We start from the raw sequence: 19,638 nt of genomic DNA on the forward strand, positions 1-19,638 counted from the left end.
AAATGTACCTTGTGATAAATAATTGGGTACAGGGGTTTTAGTCAGGTGTCTGTCGGATTCCACCAGGAATTTTACACACAGAAATAAAAACGCACACACACTCTCTCCCTCCCCTGTTTGGGAATACTTCAAACATGCTGGTTATTTCACAAAACAATGTGCTTTCTCTCACGTAGTGTCCCCACCGATCTGCATTCCTCTCCCTTTACGCTGCCCCGAAGGCCCTCTTGCGCGCCATGCTTGTTGTATAATGTATTTCAACATTACCTGACAACATGTGCCGGTGTGATTGGAAATCTGAAGCTCCCCCGCCCGCCCCTGGCAAACTTACTCACCGATCTACGCCCCTGATTGTGTACCACAATGCACTTGCAGTTGGTTGAAAATAGCGACGAGCAACTGCTAAAAATTGGCCGACGTACCTTTAGGTGAGAGTGCTGCCACGCCGCTTCTTCTTATGTAGGGCTGAAATTAGAAACCCGTGACGTATGATCTGTCGCATTGAGGCAGGGCAAGGCTGTCCTACCGCATGAGCTAATTAATAGATCACACTTAAGCAGGTAGTGCATGGGGGCACAGTTTCTCATTTCTAGAACACTGACGTTGGGTTCCTCCCATTCATCACAGGACAATTTACATCGCAAAGGAAAATATACAGAGGTGTAGGTTAAGTGTCTCTAGGGATGCTTCCCCACTGCATCAAGGCCGGCATTACAGTGCCCAGAGTCCGCCCTGTGGCCTATGATTAGTGTAAAACAGCCTCCTGGTCTAATCTACAGCGTTAAACACTTCATTTACTCAAATGTACACCCCGCCAGGCACGCATAACACATTGAAGTGCTATATATAGAATTGTGAAATTAACAAGACCCAGGAGATGTTGGCAGGGCTCTTTGGAAATGGACAAAAAGTCCCAAGTGACTGCTTTTCTATGAAAAGGTCACGGGCAAAAGATGTCTGGGAAATGTGGAGCACAATCTGTTTAAATGCAGCTAAAGCTGGTCGCGAGAGTAAACCTGTCCTCTCCTGTGCAGGTAGGATGTGTCGATTTATTGAATGTAAGAGACATGTTTAGGGCTTTTTAATTATAGAGTAAGTTTTTGGCAACCCGTGCAAGTATTACACAACTGCAATTACTTTTTGACATTTCTAGCACTAAAAGGCACTACAAATAGCAACTTTATAAGAACTTGGTTGCCAAATGTCATAACCCAGAACTGAGTGACAACATACGTCCGTCAGCTCATGGCTCCAGACACTATGAGAGTGCAGGGAGGAGTTCAGGGAGAGCTAGGTCAACCTTAGTTCTCGAAGGAACAGCGCAATGTTTACATTGAAAATAAGCATTGTCAAAGTCATAAAGTCCCTTCTCTGGAATACAAGTGTTATCCTTTTGACTTGGCCAATACTTGTTTGTATTTGACGCTCTGGCACTTTTTTATATTTGTATTTAACATTCTAGCCTTGCTATCTTGGGTTTCAAGACATACTGAGACATCATTCATTGTATTACCTCCTTCTAATGAACGCTTAGGGCCAGATTTACAAGGCCATAGCGCCTCTTTGCGTCACTCTAGCATTATGTTTTTTAATGCTAATGTGGCTCAAGGAGGCAATTTTCATTGCGCCATATTTACAAAGTGATGCCATGTGTGCATTGTGGCACTTTACGACCCCTTCCTCCACAGTATGCCTTTGTCAGGCATAATGTATGCAAGAGGGGGCATTCCAATGTTAGGAGGCCCGCAAAAAATGGTGCATTGAAATCTACAAGCTGTCACTGCGCGCGCCATTATTGCCGTCAGTTTTAACACTTGCTCAGAGCAGGCATTAAAATAACGCACACATTGAAATCAATGGTCCTCCTTCCACTTTGCTACACTAGAGTAACATTTTTGACACTAGTGTAGCAAAGCACCACAATAGAGTCAAAAATGTTGACGCTACTTTTCTAACGTTAGGTAGAACAAAGGTGACACAAGCAAAGTGGCTCATCAGTACTGATGCTCCACTTTCTTGTAAATCTGGCCCTTAGGGTCTAATTTAGAAGTTGGCGGCCTGTGTGGGTCAATGTGTGAAGAATTTCTATGAGAGACCACAAGCAGGACAAACGCATGACTATGACTGCAGTGACAAGTTGAGGACCCAAAGTTTACACCTGGCTGTTTCTACAGCCCGTATTCAATTTCATCTAGAGGACCTTTCTCTGTTGGCATACTGTTACAGAGACCACTTGCTCTATCTGTGACTGGAAAAATATTTTTTGCCTTGATAAAGTCCCAGGCCTGTGAGCCATGACGGGCCAACAATATGTGTTGGGTGACTAAACCTCACCAATACTTATTTGAATAAACCTATGTGTTTAAGATGAAAACTATTAATGTAATTGTACCATTAATTAACGGAGGATAATCTCAGGTTACACCAAAATCTGTGATTTTCTAAATTAATGGACTGTCCTAATTCTCTTGAATTAAAGTTACTATTATGGATGGTGGTGTATTGTTCACTTCTTAGGGTCAGATAGTACGTTTAAATATCAGGCCACATTGAATGGATGTAAGAATGAACAATATATGACCTTCAATTTAGTCATTTTTGTTGGAATATTTTAGAGCTTTGAACTTTGTATGGCACATTAATATTCTTGATCTTTTTGCTAGTAACTTCTATCGAGGAAAGAAAAGGGAAACAATGACAAATGCAATTTCAAGCATTCTGAAATAAGGTAAGTTGTTGGATTGCCAGAAAGTCACAAGAGAGATCAGATTGATTTATATTGCTTTCTGTCAATGTCCCTGCAACTTCAACCATTTTAAATTCACAAAGACTCCGAATCCTTGCAGAGGCCGTTAGCCCTTAACCGCAGATGACACTTGCATGTTGGGCCCATTCCTCGTGAGTTTGCGACGAGAAAATTATATAGAAATATTTCCATGGCAGAATGAAAACACAATTGTCTCAAGGCACCGATCATTGATGTCTATTGTTCCTAGTAGAATGTGATAAAACAATTTTAAAACAAATGTAAAGCATGCTAATTGAAGAGCATTGTCTGTCCTATGGTAACAAAAGTCTACAGGGCGGGGTTGTAATATGGCATTGAACCCCCAATCTAGAAGCTTTTAGTGGGACATGAATGGGATCTTTAGACTACAGATAAGCAGGAGCAGACTTGAAGGATCACTTAAAGGTATGGGATACCAGATGCAACATGTGTGTCTTGGACACAGAATCTCGCTCCCTCAGACAAGCATCTAACCTGCCACCTAATTTTGAGGATAAGTTTAGGGAACTTATCCAACAGTGAGGAGTGTGAGCACAGATGACCTTAAGGCACCTGAGCATTCACGACTGTCCAGCTTTCTTTGACAGAGAGATAAAAGACTACGTCGCTCCGGAGCTGAATCTTGCAAATAATGTTATCAGTGCTTGGATCCTGTGGATCATAGACATATTTGAGCCTATTGCCATCCTCCGATTTGTGACCTTACTGAGGACAGTGATTTGGCAGTCAATTAAATAAAGGTACATCATTTTCATGAAACCGCTTAAAACTGGAGCCTGGTTACCTTCATGCAAGTTTCAATGTGTCCAAGACATTTTAACAGGCAGCGCATCTTGTCTGAAGGTGAAGAGACCCGCAGAGAGATTTGGGTTTCATCAGCATATCGATGACTATGATGCTTAATTAAATAATTGGAAATAAAGAGGACACATAGTTGGTAAATATGATGCCTCATACTTAACCTACAGACAGGTAAGTGTGCCAACAAGGGATATTATTCACAAAAACATTATGCATTTCTTTCTGCTCTGTCTATAAATGTCTGTTGTCAAATACATAACAGAACAACCAAACAGGAACTCGCAAGATGTTTCGTAGAAAGGTGGGTGATGCGTGGACGTTTCGGTCTCAAATTGTGTTTCCATCTGTGAGACCATCCTCAGGACAAAGTTGTATAAGAAGAAAATCAAACAAGCCCCTACGTTTTACCAGACACCAGTAGCAGCTTTCACATTGGTTATCTTAGGGAAAGTCTGCAGTGTGGACAAAATGATGTATTTCAGAAGGGTGGCACTCTTATGCGCTGACCCGTAGATAAATTAATTGGGCGCATTCACAGGTACATATCTGCACTTCTTAGGCGTTATGTAGCAAGGAAGACAATTTCCACAGTGGGTACTTAGTATAATAAAAAATGTCCAGTTGAATGGACTATAACTGACAGAGGCATTGTTAATGTACTTCGAAACATTTGTCCCGTAACCCCCATCACTCATCTCACTGGTGACTTGTTTTACTACATTTATTGCCTCTTTGTGTGGCTTTTTCTTCCAAATACAGATGCTTTTGTCAAGAGACCGGTGGTAACAATTTGTTCTTCTACAATGATTTATAACAATATGCTTTGAATTAAATTCAGATGCCAATGATATTCATCACTAAATATTTGTATGAACTATTTAATATTTTTGTGAATAATATCCCTTGTTGGCACTCTTACCTGTCTGAATGTTAGTACCCAAGCCCACAAGTATATATTGTGTTGCCTATTTGTATGATTCATACTTGACATGGGCAAGTCATGTCAAGTATGGGGGAAACCCTTGCACGGCTTGCTACAGAATCGTTTATAGGTCACAAGATGTTGAAGCAACAGGAAGGTCCTTACTGTGTCAAATGCACCTACATCAGCAATCAGCAGCATTGATGCTCTCATGGGTAGTATTAACAATGCTGCCAAAGCAATCAGTCTCCCATGACCAGGTCTGATATCCAGCTGAAAAGGAATCATTTAGGAAGCAAAATCTATGTACTGCTGAAGCTGTTTACCCACAATCTATTTCATTAGTATTGATACAATTTCCAAAATCGTTATAGGCCTACAGTGCCCTCCCCTGTAGCTGGGGGACATTTAATGACTTTTCTGTTCTGCTTAGATGGCGGTCCTTGGCTAGAGTAGAAACGGCAGCTCCGATAGAGGAGCTGGCAGTGTGTTTGCTGTCAGGAAAACCAAGTGTACCCAAATTCTACATTGAGGCAAGGGTAGGAAGAACTGGGGGGATGGGATGGGAATTTCTTGAACCATTTGCAGGTGTCTCACCTACTCATAATGAGGTCTGGAGTCCACAAGCTATCAGGGGTGATGACATTTCATTGTTGTGTGCTAATTTGCACCTCAGTTCTATCTAGAATTATATTACATATTTGCAAATTATGTGCTATATTTCGCATTTTTTTTGTGGGGGGTAATGATGCAGACGTACTGGATAGTACTGGATAGCACTGGATAGAAAGTGTAATGTTACAGAGTTGGCTGTTAGACCTAAAAACTGTATATTGGTAACCACTTGGGGGGTTTGTAACATTGCAACACACCAACTGAATGCACAAAAGCCGACCAAGACTTATAAAATTAATTTGTGCTAAGCAGAGGCTTATTTTGACATACTCGCATGCTTCTGTTCCAACTCCTCCTTCCAACATTGGAATGCAGAGAAGGAAAGGTGGAGGAGTGCAAAGTGCAAGCTGTAATGTCGTTCTGCTTTTTACAGTGTGTACACCAAACACAAGTGACATTCCAATTCGCATAGCTCGACAAAATAACAATGATTATATTTATAAACACTGGCAAAACAGATCTGTTTCTGGGTCTTATTACAGCCCCTCCAGTAGATCAACTATACGTGATATCAAAAGCAATATTTTAATAAATATGTACTGTAACTTATGAGCGGTTGCATGCATGTAAAGCCTTCCTAACAGCTGTTGTACACATCTACCTAATATTTGTGCAACAGTCGTTCAACATATTTGCTAGCATTCTGCACCCTCTGTCCAAGTGGGAAGGGTACGCCTAGACGTGGGTCCCATGTTTGGTATGCCACAAGATTCAAGCTAGCCTGGATGATGAGAGGTGATACCCCGAAACGGGTCCCAGGATACTTGTTTCTGGTTCAGTAAGAACCTGGCCTGGTAGTTCGAGCTGGACTGTTCCCTTGGGGAACAGGGCCAAGTCTGATTTGCATAAGGCTGGGTCCAAACTGAAATGGCATGGTGAGCAAGACAACTGATGGATTAAATCCGTATCTGTGATGGGGGTGAATGTTTGATTTGTTCCGCATGCCGTCCATCATCAGTCCTTTTTAGGGTTGAGTGCGCAAAGCGCTCTGTCCCTGTTGTAATCTCTCTGTGGGCTTTTGACCACACCCATCAGTTTGGTTGGTTTGTGGGCTTGCCTCTTAAATTTTGCTTGCTTTAATTAGTGAAAGGCATGCTGCACACGTCATGCCTTTTCCGGTAATTAGCCCTCCTCGAGCGCACCGGCCAACTACTGAAAACATACGAGGCTCCATGTTTTCCGTATGGTTTCTGGATGACTTTTCCTCCTTAATTCATGTTCAGCACGATCTCGCTGGGCAGTAGTCGAGCGCTTTGCATGACATCGACCCTGTTACATGGATATTTGCACTTTTGCCGGTTACATGGATGATTGCACTTTTTGCCGCTATGTTTCACTGTGAGCGAACTTCTGTTTCCTTTTGTGTGTCTGCTTCGTGCTCATGGTGGCCATTGGCTCGCTTATGTGAAACTGTTTTACTTTTTATTTTCAGTTTATGTGGCAAGAAATGTCTGGTTAGGAGTTTACAACGCTAATAGCTTTAACTCGAGTAAAGGCAAGACCCACTGCATTGCAAATGCTTGTTGCATTTCTCACGTTAAGTGGGAAGGGTATGCCCAGACGTGGGTTCTGTGCCCGCAGGCTAGTCTGGCTGATGAGGGGTAATACCCGGAAACCAATTCTAGGATGCATGTTTCTACTCCAGTAAGGATCTGGCCTAGCATTTCAGGCTGAACTGTTCCCTTGGGGAGCAGGGTCAATACTGTTTTGCATATGGCTGGGACAAAACTGAAATGGCATGGTGAGGAAAAAAATGATGGATTAAACCCAGATCTGTGACTCAGGATGAATGTTTGATTTGTTCTGCATTACGTCTATTCTTTTTGCATTTCGACATACCAGAAGGCTGCTGTTCCAACTCCTCCTTTCAACAGTGGAAGGCAGACCAAGAGAGGTGAAGGAGTGCAAAGTGCAAGCTGTAATGTCATCCTGCTTTTTACAGTGTGTACACCGAACACAAGCAGCATTCCAATCCGCATAGCTCGACAAAATAACAATGACTATATTTATAAACACTGGCAAACAGATCGGTTTCTGGGTCTTATTACAGCCCCTCCAGTAGATCAACTATACATGATATCAAAAGCAATATTTTAATAAATGTGCTGTTACCTATGAGCCGTTGCATGCATGCAAAGCCTTCCTAACAGCTGTTTTACACATCCACTTAATATTTGTACAATAGACATTCAACATAGTTGCTAGCAGTCTGCACCCTCTGTGGGTTTGAAAGCATTCAGAATCACCAACAGTGGTTAGTTGTGAGTGTAATATTTTGCTAATGTATTTGCAGTAGTGCAACTCCTCACCCTAAATGGTAGCACCACATAGTAGAAACACATTTGTACTACATAATAAACACTGTATGCAACAGACCCATATGAAAAGATGCAGAAATATTACAAGACAGATTAGACTATGGCATACAAAAATGAATGACACAATACAGCTAAACATGGCCTCTATATGATAAAAAACAGAACACTCGCACTAATGCAGAAAATCAGTAAAAGCTACGACTTATAGTCAAGAAAGTCCAACCTAATCAGGCAAGTCGGTAAAGCTTGGTGGACAGATAACGGTTCTGGAAGAGGAACAGAGCGGCTCAGCAGTTAAAACAGCCCGAAAGAGAACTTAGGATGCAGCTCAAAGATTCCTGAGTCTAATTATCAATCTTCTACAGGTCCTGATTGAAATTAACCGTGATTGTGTTTACCTCAAGCTGATCCCCTTACAGGAGTGCAGCTGGGAGGTCTTCATGGAAAATGGTCTTACAATGTTCTTCCTACTTGAGTCCTGATCTGCCATGAGCCCATGCGTACACTTTTGTCTCCTTCAGTACCAGGATTAATGATTGAAGTTTTCAGTCGGGCCTCTAATCCTTTATCTGGTCCCATCACTGGGACGGAGGTGAATGATTCATCTTTCTCTCCCACCTTTGAATTAGTTACTGCATTTGCCATGGTGCTTCTACAAAGAACAGCAACTTCTAAGCAACCATTCCATCTACCTTCAAAGCAGTGTCCACAAATACATCTCCATCCAGCAAGTTTAATTTGCAAACTCCTATCTGCCAACTACCCAGTCAGCCAACTAGAAAAAATAAGCACCAATATATGCTTAGGTTATTTAATACTTCACAGAGACTACTTTCATAGCATCATGAGCATCGCATACACAAGGTGATGAACATCAGTTTTATGTGTTGGAGAGAGTTAAAAGCAGGTTACAGAAACCAGGATGTTATGTGACGGGCATGGACAAGTAATTGAGACACCACAGTGTACAATGGGGTTATCATACTTACATTAAACATTGTATGCTATTTTACAAGTCGAGAAAATAGATCAACCTGCTCCAAAACACAGAATACATTGGGTCCAGTGCTGTAATTGTTAGTATAACGCATAGCCAATAGGTTCCTAGATGAGTAACTAGGCCATTAAGTCCACCTCTTCCAAGGGGTGTGTCCAAGATGGCAACCGGAGCGGCAGCCTAGATTGGAGCTCCGCACCCAGTCGGCTGATTATCCTTCTTAGATGCAGGAAATGGCATCCTTAACCAGTTCCCTGCTGCCTGGGCGGCTCTGAGACGTGGCAGCTGTTGAGCGCTTCGGCGGGGGCTGCCGCTGCGGGCGTATGGGGTGTGGCCGATCACCTGTGGCCGACCGGGCCCAGAAGGAAGGACGCGGTCGCAGCGTGAGGCCGATGCAGTGGGCCTGCCCTGCTTGCTTCACGAGATCCCCAGAGAGTCCCTGCAGCACATCTGAGGGTGAGTGGAGGAGGGGCGTCAACACAACAAGACTGCCAGAGAGGGAGTCAGTGGCCCAGCTCCTCGAGGCGTGATCCCGGCCCTGCGCGAAGACTCGGCAGATGCAGAGTGGCGGGGCAGTGGAGGCCCCCCCCCGCCTGTGCCACTGCACAACCAAAGGGATCCTGTGAGTTTCCCAATGCCAGGCCCACCGTTCCAGCTTTCTGCGGGCCCAGCGGGGCCTCATAGGGGGTCTGAGTGTGGACGGAGAGGAGATGACGCGACTGAGTAGTTGAGTTGGTAACCGGTGGCCCGGCCCTATGAGATGCACCCCCAGTCCCGAGTGGAGACTGGGCCTACTTCCGAGGAGCACGACGGAGCCGTGGAGACCCTTCTCATGTACTCCTGTGGAGCAGAGGGGATCCCGTAAGTGTCCCAAAACCAGCGATCAGGGACCCAGGCGGAGCTAAGTCAGAGAGACAGCAGGTGAGTTTGAGCTGAACAACAGGAGCAGAATTGAGCGCTGGGAAGGAGGGGAGCACTATTACACGTGCGGACGACATCAGATGAGGCCCACTTGTGGACTGTGAGCTGGGGGAAAGGACAGCCTCAAGGGCTATGCCATGGCAATAAGGCGAACACCTGACAACATGATGGTCTGTTTACACTGGGGACACCGCCATTGCCGCGGCCTTCGATCTCTCTACAACTATTAAATAAATGCAGGTGTGCAGCACCACAGCACGTTGCCTAGCGTCAAAAGTCAGTCTTGCAGCGAGCCACTTGTGTCCAAAGTAGGATACCGCATTACCGCTGCTCTGAGACATATGTGAGAGGCCTAAACTTCTACTGCTACTGAAAGATATTTTTACTGGCATACACCTCCTGGAGGACAAGCGGTTGACATTTTGGGCTCATGTGGCACTGTTTTGCCCTCCGGGTAGTGCATTTGGCAGACTTTTGGACCTGGGCTCTTGTCCTCCTGCTCTCCTCAAGACTTGCGTGAGTGCCACGCACGTAGGAGGTCAGATGAGGAAGCCTAAAACCACGAGGCCGACCGCACTGGCGGCAGATAATTCAACAACTCAGTCGTCAACATCAAATGGCACTGCTTACGCCCTCCAACAACTGGACGCTACCCTTCCCAAGTCAAGAAAGTACTGCAGACCATACTAGACACCAAAACATCTCTGGAATCCAAGATCGAGGCGGTAGCGAAGGATGTTAATTTACTCCTGGCGGATCATCGTAAATTATCTGAAAGAGTTGGGGAAACAGAATCTGACATAGCGGCACTGCGTCCGTCTGTCCAAGACCTCCAATCTCAGATGAAACAGCTAACTATGGAAGTAGCAGCATTGCAACGGAGGGCAGAAGATGCAGAAGGGCTCTTGAGGCCCAACAACGTCTGCTTTATGGGGTTTCTGGAGAGTGCAGAAGGCCCTAGTGCGGAGCTGTTTCTGGAAATATGGTTAGCGACTACAGTGCTCCAAGTTAAAATCCCGAAATTATTTTCGATAGAGCGAGCCCACAGAATCCCAGGAAAGCCACCACCTGGCCCATGATAGCCCGCCTTCTCAATTATCGTGATAGAGATTTAGTACTTCAGCGCTTTCGCACTCATGGGCCATGGAAATTTGAGGATGTGAACATCACCGCCTATCCAGACTTTACAGCGGAGGTTCAGAAAAAACAGAACTCCTTTTTTTGCGGTCAAACAACAGCTTCGGGCTCACAACATAAATATGTACGGTTCTTCCCAGCGAGGCTTCACGTGATAGATGATGCGAAAACCCACATCTTTGCTACCCTCAAAGACGTTTGGATGTGGCTTCACGCTAAGGGCCTAGCCTAGCCCTCTAATGAAGAAGAAACAGTGATGCAATGGTTATCTCCTCAGCCTAAACGTAAGCGCCGTATAGGCTCCAAGCCCGGTTCCACCAGTGCGCAGGCCAAGAAAGAATGAGCAAAGGTACTGCTCGAGACCACACAGCTCACGTCAAATCCTTTTGCTGTGCTTCAAACGTCAACAGACTCTAACTCTGAGTCACAGTGATTCGGCTGACTTCTGCAATAACCCAATTATCACTCCCTGTTTGGCTGACAACTTATAGATTTGATCACGACCAACAGTAACCAATGATCAACTACGATTGGGACGCAGATCTCCAGGGAAGCGTATTAAACCTATAATGCGCCTCGCATAGACCGTAATGCTTGGAAGTGATGGCGGAACGTGGACCGAGTCGTTGATCGCTCATCAAGAGAACTACCTACCCAATGTTAGTTTGCCTCAATAACAATACTGCTGCCCGACGACCTGGCCTCCCGCTCGGAGACTCTGTCAGCAACTGGGGCCTAGGATCGCACATATAGCACCCTTAATGTTGTTGAAGACTGCCAGACCTATGCTATATCCTGCAGGCCGGACGTGAGATTCGACCCGGATCTTGGTGCCCCCACACGAAACTCACCGTATGGACCTGTTCTACCTCACACGTGTTAATTGTTCGTATTGCTGCTATGGGTCGGTGAATGCAGGTTGTCACACTGTGATCCGTTTTGGCAAGTTGCCACTCTTGTTTGTCTTTGTTACCATTGATGTGTGTACAAGTCCGCACAATGCTGAGGGGAGGGGGACGGGATGGAGGGGAGACACACAGGGCAGGGGTTCATGTTGCATCAAACACACACATTCAACACAGGCACAGACAGTAGGGCAGAGAATTCAGTTATTTCTCCACTTCAATGGCACGAAACTCCATGAGGACCCAAACTGCACCCTCTCTCCCTAATTATAACATCATCACATGGAATGTATGAGGTATGGTATCCGCAGCCAAGAGACATCGCATACAGGCGTATCTAAAGCGCCAGAAGGCACATATAGTCATGCTCCAGGAAGCACATCTCGCGGAGACTGAACTCACAAGGCTTCACAGCAGTTGGAGAGGGCAGGTATATGGCACTACATTTGCCAGGGGAATACTAATATGGGTGGCACAGGGCGTCCCGTACGTGGTGGAGCGCACTCAAAAGGACTCTGATGGGAGATATGTGATCACAGAAGGTCTATTGGATGGAATGCCACTGATCCGATTGGGAATATATGTCCCCAACTCCAAATCTGGGGACTTCCTGAATAAGCTCACAACAGGTCCGTTTCGAGGTCCATCAGTGGCCGCTCTCTGGGGTGGGAGGGTTTTGAACTGTGTTTCCGATATAGTTGCGGATAGATCGCTCCCACCACTATGGGGGGCACTGTGCAGGAAGACCTCCCAAGGGTTAAAATCTTGGAGATTGGACAGGGGACTCCATGACTTATGGCGGGTGGGCCACCCGTTGAACCGCAAGTACTCCTTCTATTACCCCGTTCATGACTTACACACTAGAATAGATCTATTCCTAGGACCCATGGATTTGTCGCAGAGAATGGTGGGCTCTGAATATCTAGCTCACAATATGTCTGATCACTGTCCGCTAAGGGTGACTCTACAATGGGCGGACCACTTACAAAGGTGCCGACCTGGCGATTGCAGATAGAGGCATTGATGGATCCCCTTTTCACTAAGAACTAGCTACATGTATTTCCACATATTTTGCACATAATCATAATTCCACACTTCTTTGGGCTGCCAAATGGGACGCACATAAAGTGGTGGTGCAAGGGCAGTGTATTGCTGCATCCATGGGGGTTCGCCAGGAGTTACGTCGTGAGGTGAAGCTTTGTGATGCTGAGAAAGCTGTAGCCAATCAAATGGCCAATCTAGATCTCCTCCGAGACTTACGCGCGAAGCACAAAGAGGCTGATGAGAGACTGTGTAGGCATGACTACTCACACTACATGACACCACAATACGCCAAGGACGACCACTCATGCCACCTTTTGGCGTGGCTAGTTAGGGAGTCTCCTCAGCATACTCCCATTGGGGCAATCTGAATGGATTCTGGTGACATGCTCAACACACAGGCTGATATTCCCTCGACGTAAAGTCCTACAGACCTCTTTCCTTACTAAACTTGGATTGTAAAATCCTGGGGAAACTTTTGGCAATCAGACTCCTCCTGTTAATGCCTGGCCTGATACATGAGGATCAATCGTGCTTTATTCCTGGATGCAGTACTTTCTTAAATATCAGGAGACTGCTCTGATTTCTTCACATCAATGCCCACAATGGCAGCAAGGGGGTGGCAGTTTCGCTTGACATAGAAAAAGCGTTTGACACGCTTAGTTGGGATTATCTCTTTATGACCCTTAGTCGTATGGGTTTTGGGATTGGTTTCTTGAAGTGGGTGAGTATGCTGTACTCTGACCAGACAGCCCGAGTCAAAACAGGCAACATTATTTCAGACAGTTTCCCTATCCGCCAGGGCACTCAACAGGGATGCCCACTTTCCACATTATTGTTTGCAATAGCGATGGAACCACTGGTGACTCGCTTGAGACAGAAAGCGGGATGTTGGGGGATATGGGAGTCACACATTTTTCACATCATATCACTATATGCAGATGACGCCTTAATTTACCTACGCGACCACGTAGCAGCTGTCCCTGAAGTAATGTCTTTATTGGACTATATGGGAGTCACACATTTTTCACATCATATCACTATATGCAGATGACGCCTTAATTTACCTACGCGACCACGTAGCAGCTGTCCCTGAAGTAATGTCTTTATTGGACTCTTTCGGAATTATATTGGGCCTAAAGATCAGCTGGTCAAAATCATGAATTTTCCTCATGTCACTTGTCCCCTGGATGAACAACAGACTCTCCCACACTATCAACTACGGTGGTGTCACACTACATTTAAATATCTTGGAGTACAGCTATATCACTCCCTGCAAGACTTGAAAGAGGGCAATCTTGGTCAGATGGTAAGAAGCATGCGAGGCTCGCTCCCCTTCTGGTGCTATCTCCTGCTCTCACCGATGGGCAGAGCAGCCATTGCCAATATGCTTGTTCTCCCTAGACTGCTATATTATTTCACAGCATTACCAATCGTTCTCCTGAAACTCCTTTTTTGAACGCTAAATAGCTTACTAACTGAATTACTTTGGGGGGAGGATCAATGCCGTGTAGCCCTGACTACAACACAGCGCCCCCTTGACAAGGGAGGCCTCAGCATGCCCAACCTTGAGCTCTACTGCGCCGCGCACAGCTACAATGGCCGTTACGGTGGCTGAGTGAGTCCCAGAGTCTAGACAAAACAAAAGCAACCAACTTTCTTGGTGCAACCCCAATATATACTTGGTTGACGGATAGGTCATGCCTCCGCACGCGTGGCTCTCTATTGATGGACACGGCCAGAGCCTGCTGGCATAGATATATACACAACAAATCTGCAAACATACCGTACTCACCATTAATACCTGTGGTGTGGCTGCCGGCCACTCAGGTCATGCTACGACACCATGACAGGGCCCAGTATATGGCTGCTGAGCTTACGATGGTGGGTGACTTTTTTACAGAAGGTACACTACAGACGTTTGATGAACTTAGAGACTCCAAAAGCCTACATGCAGGATTATTGATATCATACTGTGTGATCAGACGACTCATACACAACACATGGAGAAATAGCGACATGGAACCAATAACATCACAAGTACTTACACTGATGTTATCCGACCCAGGGACTAGTAAAACAATTTCTGCACTATATACTGCCTTGAACACAACAAACTGTCCAGGGTGGAGAACGCCGTGTCCGGTGGTAAGCGGTACTCCCTCATTCCTTGCCCCAATGCTCATGGTCGTCTGCATTATCCGTAATTAAAGGGGTATCACGTAATCCAAGCTCCGTTTCACACAGTTCAACTACTTGCATCAACCTTATTTATCCCCTACCCACACTAGACGTATGTTCCCGACAACTGACCCTAAATGCCCTAGATGCAGTCTGAGCGAGGCTAGCTTTTATCATATGGTATGGGAATGCCCCCTGCTGCAAGCGGCCTGGCATCAGTTGACAGAGGCCACTGCCGACATAACAGACCATGCCCTAACACCCACACCTGAATCCTGTTTACTGAGACTACGCCACAGAAACCGAGGGGACAAACACCTCCATAGGTTTATAGACATGGCGTTTACCACCTTTAAGCACCTTATCGCGATGTATTGGAAGGCACCTTCAACCTCAGAAACTACCCGATGGCTACACATACTGCTATAGTTGTCACGAGCGGAAGCGGAAGTATTGCGGGCATTGATGCGCAGGGGTTTAGCACTGGGGGGGTAGGGATGTATGGGACACATTCATCATCAAAATAGAAGCTAAAAAGGGCACTCACCTCCATGAACAAATCATAATAATATACCCTCATCTGTTCATGATAGGTTTCCTACTGCCCCTAGAGACACATCTAACCTGCAACCCCTTGCAGGCCTGTAAAGCTGGTCTTCTCTTTCTGCTGCATTAACTCAAGGAACACTATCCTCACAAGGGCGCTCCCCGCAAAATAGCCCGATCCACCTTTTGACTCCTTGGTCACAATATGTATATAACTGTCCTCACACTAATCCACACACGGTCTCTCACATGCATGAGACGCACCCTGGCTGTACACACTATCAGAGTCTCTGCTTTATAGATCATATAAGATGTTTACATACTTATTGATGTGCTGGTGATATAAAGTACATAACAGTTGAATACTTGATCTGTGGCCACTATCAACAGACCGTAATGTCTCCCACAGAATCACCCCCCAACCCACTGACTTTCTCTCTTACTCAAAACTGCCATAACAGTGATGCGGATGTAGTTGTATGGTTTTTCCTTTTTGTTGGATTTCAATATACTATAAACTTCAATAAAAAATATTTTTTTTAAATTCCACCTCTTCCAGTGATCACAGTCCCTCTTAGAAACTAATTGGTGCCAGATCACCTTAAAAAATAGAAAACTAATTGGAGTTTCCTAAGGCCAAGTCGGAGAATCAATACATGCAGCCCAATTATGCCTCCTTGTGATTTTGTGATTTAGATTGTGGATAAGGGGTAAACCTATTCAATAGCTTATTAGAGTCGACCTAATATTTGCAGCAATTACTTACACAGACAGGTGAAATTTGCAGAGAGGCTTATAATGTGCAACCGAAACAACAAAAATGTTTTGGTGCCAAACACACATATTTGTGCTGCTTGCGCATAAGTGGCAGTAGTGAAAAGACCTGTAGTCTTCTTCTATAGACTGGTTGGAGTGCTAAAGGGAGGAAGAGCACACTGTTTGTCTTGTAGCAGACTCAATATTACTTTTACTTCTTGGCATGTAGCACCTGCTGCTGATGGCCCTGGCAATAATGAATTTAATTAATGTGCTGCAGAACCTGTCCAAGACCAGATGCTTGTATGTGTGGGATAACTTCATAGGCCACAGAAAACCATCTCCTCCTTGTGATGGCCATTCCTTTTTAATCTTTCCACGAGGTAACTGCTAACTACCCATAGCATGACAAAATGTGGTCTTCTCAAGTTTAGACTTGACCAGGAGACTAAATATGTTTAATCCCATGACTCCTGTCCTTCTCTAGGACTGTTTTTTTCTGTAAGTAAATCAATTGCAGGTATTCTTTAAGAGAGTCTTCACTCTAGCTACCATAAATGCTGCAGTAGTGAGGGTATAAAAAAGCAACAGGTCTGTGGTACTGAACTTCCTGGCCCCAGGGCCATCGCAAGACAGGTGTAGTGAGGATACTATGCACCAGGTTGTGCACATTCCCTAGCCTACCACTCCTTCAGCAACATGTGTGTACAGATTTCTAACTGAAAACAAATCTGCATCTTCCATCATTAATGAGGCGGCTTACGTGGCTATACCGTTACGTGGCACCAGATGCAGGTTTTTGATTTCCCTTTAGGATTTTTTAATGTTTACAAAGAGGTGTTTATGACACCTGGCAAAAATGAAAAAAACATCAATAGGGTCCCACATTACATGTTTGTCCAGAACTCGTAACACCATCTTAAAAGCCTATAGAACACACTGTATCCTAGACTAGTTATAGATAAACTTAGGTAAGCTTTGACATCCTTTTAAAAAAGACTTAGAAATAAGCAAGTAGAGAAATGCTTTCCTTGCAATTTACGTGGTTGCTTATTATGGAGGCTTGCTTAGAAAGACAAAGAGGAGTTTTTGAAACGATGTAGGCGTAGAGGTAGATGAAGGTACCAAGATTGCTCTAGCTGTCGGTCCAATCATTTGACCAGCTTTACACTAGATATAGACCAGTGTAGACATACCATGCATGGACGTCATTTAGGGGTCACCAGAGGTAATAGCTGTGACCCCTGGCTTGCCCCTTTAAAAAAACCCTGCCACTGTCTTTGCGACCCCTGGACTCACAGGTGGCAAAATGAGTGCTTGGAAAACAGAGGCAGCTCGTCCTCCTGGACGTCGATGAAGACCCACTTTCTGTACATTTTTTACTACTCAAATAGTGAATAATATTATTCACTATTTGTGCAATAAAAAACGGAGCACAATTAGCTGGAGTATGACCCTATCTGGCAGCTAAGGTAAGTAAAAAATGTCTTAAAATGTATGTTGTATGCATGCTTGCGGGTGAGAGTATATTTATGTGAAAGTGTGTCAATATGTGTAAGCGTGTGTGTTTGTGAGTCAAAGTAAAGGACACATGGTGTGGCGTGTGATGTCACTTCCGCTACCCCTGACATTTTAGTGAATTGACGCTGATGATACCATGCATAAGGAGTGTTACAAGTTATTGATAAACACGACGATTTAATGCATGAATCTTTGTAGTTAACCTTCTAATAGGATCAAAATCTGTCAGATAGTAACAGGAGGATCGCTCAGGAAACTCGGAAACCGCAAGAACACTATACAAAGGTGGCACAGTACTCTTGGCATGAGAAATCCTTCAACTTGATGAAGATATTGTAGGCTAGGAAAGCGGTGGCGGAGGTGAATCCAAGGTATGAAGTGAAAAGAGAAGAGATGGAAACCTGTAGGAGAAGTGCACATAGTAAATGTCATGAACATTGTAACAGAAATTCAAAAAGATAATTTCAATGAATCACGAGACTATAAACATTTTGTGATGTAGATACCAAATAAAGTGAAATTATGGATTAAAAGGTACAGAGAAACTGAAAAGAAAATGAAGAGCATTGAAATAAAATAAAAGAAAGAAAGAATGAAACAATAGAAAATAAGAAATGCAGAGTAAGAGTAAATAAATCCCTAACCCCCGTTCAGCTCTATTTTGGTAGGGATATATTTACAAATCCGTAGTTTGACTTTTACCCAGGAGGGTGATTCTTTTTCAGTATATTTCTTTTCCTGGATTTAAATTAAAGGTGTGGAAACTGACATGACACAATTTTATAATTACGACATATCTCAAAAAATGAATTGGAATAAAAAAACAATTGTAAGGTTTTTGTAATTTTCAATTAAATTTATTACATATAAGGTGGTCTCACACAAATATAATTGAAACCGCAAGCAAACATAAGCATTCATCTATTTTGTTCAATTATACGAATAAACCATTCATAATTATTTGAAATTATATTGTGCGCAATGAAGATATCTGCAGAGCTTTTACCATTCATAAATGATTTACTTCTATACAGTCTAGTAACTCTGACATCCTTGTCAAACCGATTCTCATCTTTCTTCATATTTCAGGAAAATGTTCTTCTTATGTGGCAGAATCACTACTCCCCAACACAATTATTAGCTTTGAAAGAATGTGACCTTGAAAATGTTTGGACACGGCCCAGCAGTTGTGGACAGTCCCAGCTTAATTCTTACATTTAAAACAATCTCCATGTTTTATATGCAAATGCTGTTGTGCGCATTAAAAAGTTCAACCTTCGACATCAAACTGAACATGAGCATCAAATGAACACAAAATTCTGCAACAAGCAATCCATACTTTGTGTTATTCAAATCATGTCATCTATTAATGTTCAGACTTTGCACATCTCAAAGCAACATTTTACTTTGAATATTTGCTTACAGAAATAATGTATTTCATGCCTTAAAAAAATAGGAAAGAACAACAGTTTTAAATTAAGTATACGCATATGCACATCAATGCATGTCTTGAATTTAATTAATTGACATTTGCCACTATGGATAAGGTTCAGTTCAAGGATTTTGGTCTGATACCGATGTATGCATGTATGTAGATACATGTGGTGTTTTTATATTAAGATTTTAGTGGAAAGCTGTACGTGCAGTTCCAAATGTTAGGAGGAGTAGCTAAGTTCTGAGAATAGAAGTGGACCGCTAGCGAGTCATGATGTAGCATTCTTTAAATGAGCATTCCTTCAGGTCTTTTCTCATTTGAAGTAGGTTTGGAAATGTCCTGCTGAATAGGGAGATCTTGCCCAGATTCAGGGTGTTCACTTTGTGTAGGCCTGTTGCTGTATTTGTCTTTCTCCCAACGGCAGAAATAGCAAAAGCCACCTGACATGATGAGCTGTCAGTTAGATAGGTGAGGATACTGAGAAAGTATTTGGCCATGAGAAAGTATTTGGCCATGTAGAGTGGTGTTCCTTCTGGGAAATAATGAAATGTAAAGATATTAGCAAGGGTCTAGGCAAACATCTAAAAGATATGATTGAAATCGTTTTTGCAAAACGCCAAATTATGGGTAATAAGGAACACAGAAGTGTCAGCCAGTGTTACATTTGTTTGCTTTATGTATTTAGCCCCTAGCA

At 43.9% G+C, this 19,638-nt stretch overlaps 1 long non-coding RNA gene across 1 annotated transcript in view; it reads left to right on the forward strand.

The window, feature by feature from the left end:
• Positions 1-383: 383 nt before the first annotated feature.
• The window catches only part of LOC138258767 (uncharacterized), a 56,199-nt gene continuing 36,944 nt past the window's right edge, over positions 384-19,638 (forward strand). Inside the window, exons 1-2 of the long non-coding RNA XR_011198555.1 lie at positions 384-428; positions 2,664-2,728. This is a non-coding gene — a long non-coding RNA (uncharacterized lncRNA). The remainder of the gene's footprint in view (positions 429-2,663; positions 2,729-19,638) is intronic.

This window comes from Pleurodeles waltl, chromosome 9 (genome assembly GCF_031143425.1).
Source record: "Pleurodeles waltl isolate 20211129_DDA chromosome 9, aPleWal1.hap1.20221129, whole genome shotgun sequence".
Lineage (NCBI taxonomy): Eukaryota > Metazoa > Chordata > Amphibia > Caudata > Salamandridae > Pleurodeles > Pleurodeles waltl.